Genomic DNA, 7,021 nt, shown 5'->3' on the forward strand with positions numbered 1-7,021 from the left:
ACAAGTTCTAGCAGTTTTGGAGTGGAGTCTTTTGGGTTTTCCACATATCGTATCATATCATCTGCAAAGAGCGATAGTTTGACTTCTTCTTTGCTGATTTGGATGCCTTTAATTTCCTTTTGTGGTCTGATTGCTGAGGCTAGGACTTCTAGTACTATGTTGAATAGCAGAGGTGATAACGGACATCCCTGCCATGTTCCTGACCTTAGCAGAAAAGCTTTCAGTTTTTTCCCATTGAGAATGATATTTGCGGTGGGTTTTTCATAAATGGCTTTGATGATATTGATGATATTGATGATATATTGATGATATGTGCCTTCTATCCCTGCACTTTGAAGAGTTTTGAGCAGGAAGGGATGCTGTACTTTGTCAAATGCTTTTTCAGCATCTATTGAGAGTATCATATGGTTCTTGTTCTTTCTTTTATTGATGTGTTGTATCACATTAACTGATTTGTGGATGTTGAACCAACCTTGCAGCCCTGGAATAAATTCCACTTGGTCGTGGTGAATAATCCTTTTAATGTACTGTTGAATCCTATTGGCTAGTATTTTGGTGAGTATTTTCACATCTGTGTTCATCAAGGATATTGGTCTATAGCTCTCTTTTTTGGTGGGATCCTTGTCTGGTTTTGGGATCAAGGTGATGCTGGCCTCATAAAATGAGTTTGGAAGTTTTCCTTCCATTTCTATTTTTTGGAACAGTTTCAGGAGAATAGGAATTAGTTCTTTTTTAAATGTTTGGTCGAATTCCCCTGGGAAGCTGTCTGGCCCTGGGCTTTTGTTTGTTTGGAGATTTTTAATGACTGTTTCAATCTCCTTACTGGTTATGGGTCTGTTCAGGCTTTCTATTTCTTCCTGTTTCAGTTGTGGTAGTTTATATGTTTCTAGGAATGCATCCATTTCTTCCAGATTGTCAAATTTATTGGCGTAGAGTTGCTCATAGTATGTTCTTATAATAGTTTGTATTTCTTTGGTGTTAGTTGTGATCTCTCCTCTTTCATTCATGATTTTATTTATTTGGGTCCTTTCTCTTTTCTTTTTGATAAGTCTGGCCAGGGGGTTGTCAATATTTTTAACTCTTTCAAAGAAGCAGCTCCTAGTTTTGTTGATTTGTTCTATTGTTTTTTTGGTTTCTATTTCACTGATTTCTGCTCTGATCTTTATGATTTCTCTTCTCCTGCTGGGCTTAGGGTTTCTTTCTTGTTCTTTCTCCAGCTCCTTTAGGTGTAGGGTTATGTTGTGTACCTGAGACCTTTCTTGTTTCTTGAGAAAGGCTTGTACCGCTATATATTTTCCTCTCAGGACTGCCTTTGTTGTGTCCCACAGATTTTGAACCGTTGTATTTTCATTATCATTTGTTTCCATGATTTTTTTAAATTCTTCTTTAATTTCCCGGTTGACCCATTCATTCTTTAGAAGGATGCTGTTTAGTCTCCATGTATTTGGGTTCTTTCCAAACTTCCTTCTGTGGTTGAGTTCTAGCTTTAGAGCATTGTGGTCTGAAAATATGCAGGGAATGATCCCAATCTTTTGATACCGATTGAGTCCTGATTTAGGACCGAGGACGTGATCTATTCTGGAGAATGTTCCATGTGCACTAGAGAAGTATTCTGTTGCTTTGGGATGAAATGTTCTGAATATATCTGTGCTGTCTATCTGGTCCAGTGTGTCGTTTAAGGCCTTTATTTCTTTGCTGATCTTTTGCTTGGATGATCTGTCCATTCAGTGAGGGGAGTGTTAAAGTCCCCTACTATTATTGTATTATTGTTGATGTGTTTCTTTGATTCTGTTATTAATTGGTTTATATAGTTGGCTGCTCCCACGTTGGGGGCATAGATATTTAAAATTGTTAGATCTTCTTGTTGGACAGACCCTTTGAGTATGATATAGTGTCCTTCCACATCTCTTATTATAGTGTTTGGCTTAAAATCTAATTGATCTTATATAAGGATTGCCACTCCTGCTTTCTTCTGATGTCCATTAGCATGGTAAATTCTTTTCCACCCCCTCACTTTAAATCTGGAGGTGTCTTCGGGCTTAAAATGTGTTTCTTGGAGGCAACATATAGATGGGTTTTGTTTTTTTATCCATTCTGATACCCTGTGTCTTTTGACAGGGGCATTTAGCCCATTCACATTCAGGGTAACTATTGAGAGATATGAATTTAGTGCCATTGTATTGCCTGTAAGGTGACTGTTACTGTATATGGTCTCTGTTCCTTTCTGGTCTACCACTTGTAGGCTCTCTCTTTGCTTAGAGGACCCCTTTCAATATTTCCTGTAGAGCTGGTTTGGTGTTTGCAAATTCTTTCAGTTTTTGTTTGTCCTAAAGCTTTTAATCTCTCCTTCTATTTTCAATGATAGCCTAGCTGGATATAGTATTCTTTCTTCATGTTTTTCTCGTTTAGTGCTCTGAAAATATCATGCCAGCTCTTTCTGGCCTGACAGGTCTCTGTGGATAAGTCAGCTGCCAATCTAATATTTTTACCATTGTATATTACAGACTTCTATTCCCGGGCTGCTTTCAGGATTTTCTCTTTGTCACTGAGACCTGTAAATTTTACCATTAGTTGACGGGGTGTGGGCCTATTCTTATTGATTTTGAGGGGCGTTCTCTGAACCTCCTGAATTTTGATGCTCGTTCCCTTTGCCATATTGGGGAAATTCTCCCCAATAATTCTCTCCAGTGTACCTTCTGCTCCCCTCTCTCTTTCTTCTTCTTCTGGAATCCCAATTATTCTAATGTTGTTTCATCTTATGGTGTCACTTATCTCTCGAAATCTCCCCTCGTGGTCCAGTAGCTGTTTGTCCCTCTTTTGCTGAGCTTCTTTATTCTCTGTCATTTAGTCTTCTATATCACTAATTCTTTCTTCTGCCTCATTGATCCTAGCAGTGAGAGCCTCCATTTTTCATTGCACCTCATTAATAGCTTTTTTGATTTCAACTTGGTTAGATTTTAGTTCTTTTATTTCTCCAGAAAGGGCTTTTAAATCTCTCGAGAGGGTTTCTCTAATATCTTCCATGCCTTTTTCGAGCATGTCTAGAACCTTGAGAATTGTCATTCTGAACTCTAGATCTGACATATTACCAATGTCTGTATTGATTAGGTCCCTAGCCTTCGGTACTGCCTCTTGTTCTTTTTTTTGTGTTGAAATTTTCCGTCTTGTCATTTTGTCCAGATAAGAGTATATGAAGGAGCAAGTAAAATACTAAAAGGGTGGCAACAACCCCAGGAAAATATGCTTTAACCAAATTAGAAGAGATCCCAAATCGTGAAGGGGGAGAAAGGAGATAAAAAGAGGTTCAAAAAGGAAGAAAGAAAAAAAAAAAGAAAAAAGAAAAAAAAGAAAAGAAAAGAATTAAAAAAAAAAAGAAAACAAATAAGAAAAATATAAAAAAGAAAAAATATATATATTAGATAAACTAGTATAAAAACTTTAAAAAAGAAAAATGTAAAAGTTAAAAAGAAAATTAACCAGAAGGCGAGAAAATTAAAAAAGAAATTAAAAAGAAAAAAATTAAATTAACTGCAAGACTAAAAAAAATCACAGGGAAAAAGCCATGAGTTCCGTGCTTTGCTTTCTCCTCCTCTGGAATTCTGCTGCTCTCCTTGGTATTGAAACCGCACTCCTTGGTAGGTGAACTTGGTCTCGGCTGGATTTCTTGTTGATCTTCTGGGGGAGGGGCATGTTGTAGTGATTCTCAAGTGTCTTTGCCCCAGGCGGAATTGCACCGCCCTTATCAGGGGCCGGGTTGAGTAATCCGCTTGGGTTTGCTTTCAGAAGCTTTTGTTCCCTGAGTGCTTTCCGTAGAGTTCTGGAGGATGGGAATACAAATACAGAGTTCCGGAGGAGCCGAGAGCCCAGGGCCCCACTCCTCAGTGCGCCCTCAGAGAACAGCGCCCAGTTACTCCCGTCTGCCTGACCTCTGGCCGCGCTCCGAGCTCACCGAGCCTGCGACCAGTTCAAGGTAACACCGAGCTGTGAGCTTACTGTCAGCTCTGTCTCTGTAGCCGGCTTTCCTGTTCCAATACCCGCAAGCTCTGCAACACTCAGACACCCCCGATCCTTCTGTGACCCTGCGGGACCTGAGGCCACGCTCACCCCGCGTGGGCTTTGCCCCGGTTTAGCCTCTGGAGCGATGTCCCTCAGCGGAACAGACTTTTAAAAGTCCTGATTTTGTGCGCCGTTGCTCCGCCGCTTGCCGGGAGCCGGCCCCTCCCCTCGGGGTCTATCTTCCTGTCGCTTTGGAATCACTTCTCCGCTGGTCCTACATTTCAGAAAGTGGTTGTTTTTCTGTTTCCAGAATTGTTGTTCTTCTTTTCTTCGATCTGCCGATGGATTTTCAGGTGTTTGCAATCTTTAGATAAGCTATCTAGCTGATCTCTGGCTAGCTGAAGTAGTCTCAGCCTTCTACTTCTCCGCCATCTTTACTCCTCCCCAAATTCTTTTTTTTTAAAGTCTCTTCTTGTTTGTCTCCCTCTTTGACTTCATCTTGTTTTATTTTTTTCCTTTCTTCCCCTATGATTCTGTTTTGTTTCTTAAACTCCACATATGAGTGAGATCATATGATAATTGTCTTTCTCTGACTGACTTATTTCGCTTGGCATAATGCCCTCCTCTTTCATCCCTATCATTGCAAAAAATTGCCATTTATTTTAACTCGACAGAGAAGGCCACTAGAAACAGCAGGTGATGGCCCCAGCTCCTGTCCCTCATGCAGAACATCTGTCAACACCTATGGACATCTTTTCCTCCCCCATTCCTATGAATGTTGCTCAGTTGTTACATGGCATGGACAAATGCTGTTGGCTGGTGGCATGGACACACTGGACAAGCTTGGCCTTCGGTAAAACAAAGACTGGATTCAATTACTCAAACTGAAACAGGAATGCTTGGATGAACAAGCCTGCCAGGAAGTCCCACTGGAGGTACTCAACCTGTGCCCCTTCCCTCTTTGGACCAAGAACCTGAACTTGAGAGATGAATGGCTTATCCAAGGTTATGGCAAGGTTACACAGAGCTGAAACTAGACACAGGTGTACATGCTTATTGATCAAGGCTGGCTGTGAAACCGAACTGCCTCAAATCTTGATTCTTTTTGCCACTTCTTATTCTCTGACCCTGTTTTTCATAGTTTAGGATGTAGGAATAATAAACATATCAGCTAATGGGGTATCCTGACTTTTTGATGCTTTAGTTCTTGTCAGACATTTACCATAATGCTTAGCTCATTGATATGTGTGTGCACACACATGCATATGCTTGACACTCAAAAAATTGTTCCCTGATATTAACTTTATCAGTGCACTTTGCATCCAACCCCAATTGGCTGTTCTGGCACAAACTGATTAAAGCAGAACTGTCAAGTGAGGAACTTCAAAGCCAAAGCATTAAGTGCTTTGAAAAACCAGCACCTGGGAGGATTTGTCTCAGCATCTGTGATTAGAAGGCAGCAAAAAGTGACTTTGGGGACACAGTTCACCCCTTCATGAAGCAGCCATTCAGAACTTTCTCAGAAGGGCTAATGCCTAATCTTCCAAAGACCAGCAAGAACAAGCTTATGGTCTATTAAAATCAGATTTTTTAAAGATTTTTATTTATTTATTTGAGAGAGAGAGCATGAGAGGGGAGAAGGTCAGAGGGAGAAGCGGACTCCCCATGAAGCTGGGAGCCTGATGCAGGACTTTATCCTGGGACTCCAGAATCAAAATCAGATTGATTGACTCATTACAGTCAGGGAAGACATTCCTCAGGAGTCCCAGAATGCTGGTTGCTATGAGGGAGGAGTCTTTTACAAAGTCTGGGCTCTCACAGAAGGAGTCTGAAGCACGTGTATGGAAAGCAGAGGTCAGTTCTGGATTATAAGCTCTTTCTGAGGGGAAAGGAGTAGAAGCAGGGATTAACCAGGACTTGGGCTCTGCCTTATTCAGTTCAGGCTGCTGCAACAAATGATGACAGACTGGGTGGCTGAAACAGCAAAACATGTACTATTCCTTGCAGTTCTAGAGGCTGAGAAGTCCAAGAGCAAGATCCTGTGAGATCTGATATCCAGCAAGAGACTGCTTCATTATCTATAGATGCCCATATTTCTGTTGTAGCCTTGCATGGCTGACAGTTGGCAGAACTATCTCTCAGGTCTTTTCTCAGAAGTGCTTTTATCTCATTCACAAGGGTTCCAAACTCATGGCCTCATCACCTCTCAAAGCCCATACCTCCTGATGGCACTCCTTGAGGGTCAGGGCTTCAACATCTGAATTGGGACAAGACACAAACATTCAGTCCATTAGCAAGTGTTGTCATGAGGACAGCATAGCTTATCAACTGGGTATCCCCAGGAATCCATGGGACTAGCAAAGCAGAATCTGGGGGCGTCACTGGTAGGAAAGCAGGAGTTCCCCAAGAGAGAGTCCTCATAGCATTTTACAGAGACAGCATGACCCTTGAGAAACAATAGTTTCCGTGACTCATACAGCAGCCTTTATCTATGCCTGTCCTCCCTGCTGGATTCACAGCAAGCCTGCTTCATTCTTTTCCAGTAAAAATGGATTTCCACTCTCTGAATCCTGATGAATTTTTGCTCTTTTGCAGTTAGTAGGTTGTCCCTCAGGATTCTGCATGTCTGGATTTGCAATCGTGGAAACTGCCAAAGGTCTAGGGACCTGCGTGGCAGAACCCGGCCTCTACCACTATTGCCCAAGGTAGGGACTCTGGTCCCTTGAGCGTCCTGTGCTGCTGTCAAAGGTCTCTGTGCATTGGCTTGTTGTTTTTTTAAAAAATGTAATTGCTTATACGTGTGTTTGATCATGCTAATGTGGCCTTTCTGTGGAAACAGTGGCCAAGCTACACCTAGAAGTCACTGAAGAAAGTTCTAAGAACTCCTGGTTGGTATGAGGCTAGAGAGAGAGAGATAAAGAGAGAAAAGAAATCTGCCTCTCTGCATTTTGCAAGTCCCTGGGCAAAATGCATTGGCTGTGCACTCCCCACATGGAGATTCCAGGCAGGAAGGCCCTCCTGAGCC

Source organism: Mustela nigripes, unplaced genomic scaffold, assembly GCF_022355385.1.
Source record: "Mustela nigripes isolate SB6536 unplaced genomic scaffold, MUSNIG.SB6536 HiC_scaffold_496, whole genome shotgun sequence".
Lineage (NCBI taxonomy): Eukaryota > Metazoa > Chordata > Mammalia > Carnivora > Mustelidae > Mustela > Mustela nigripes.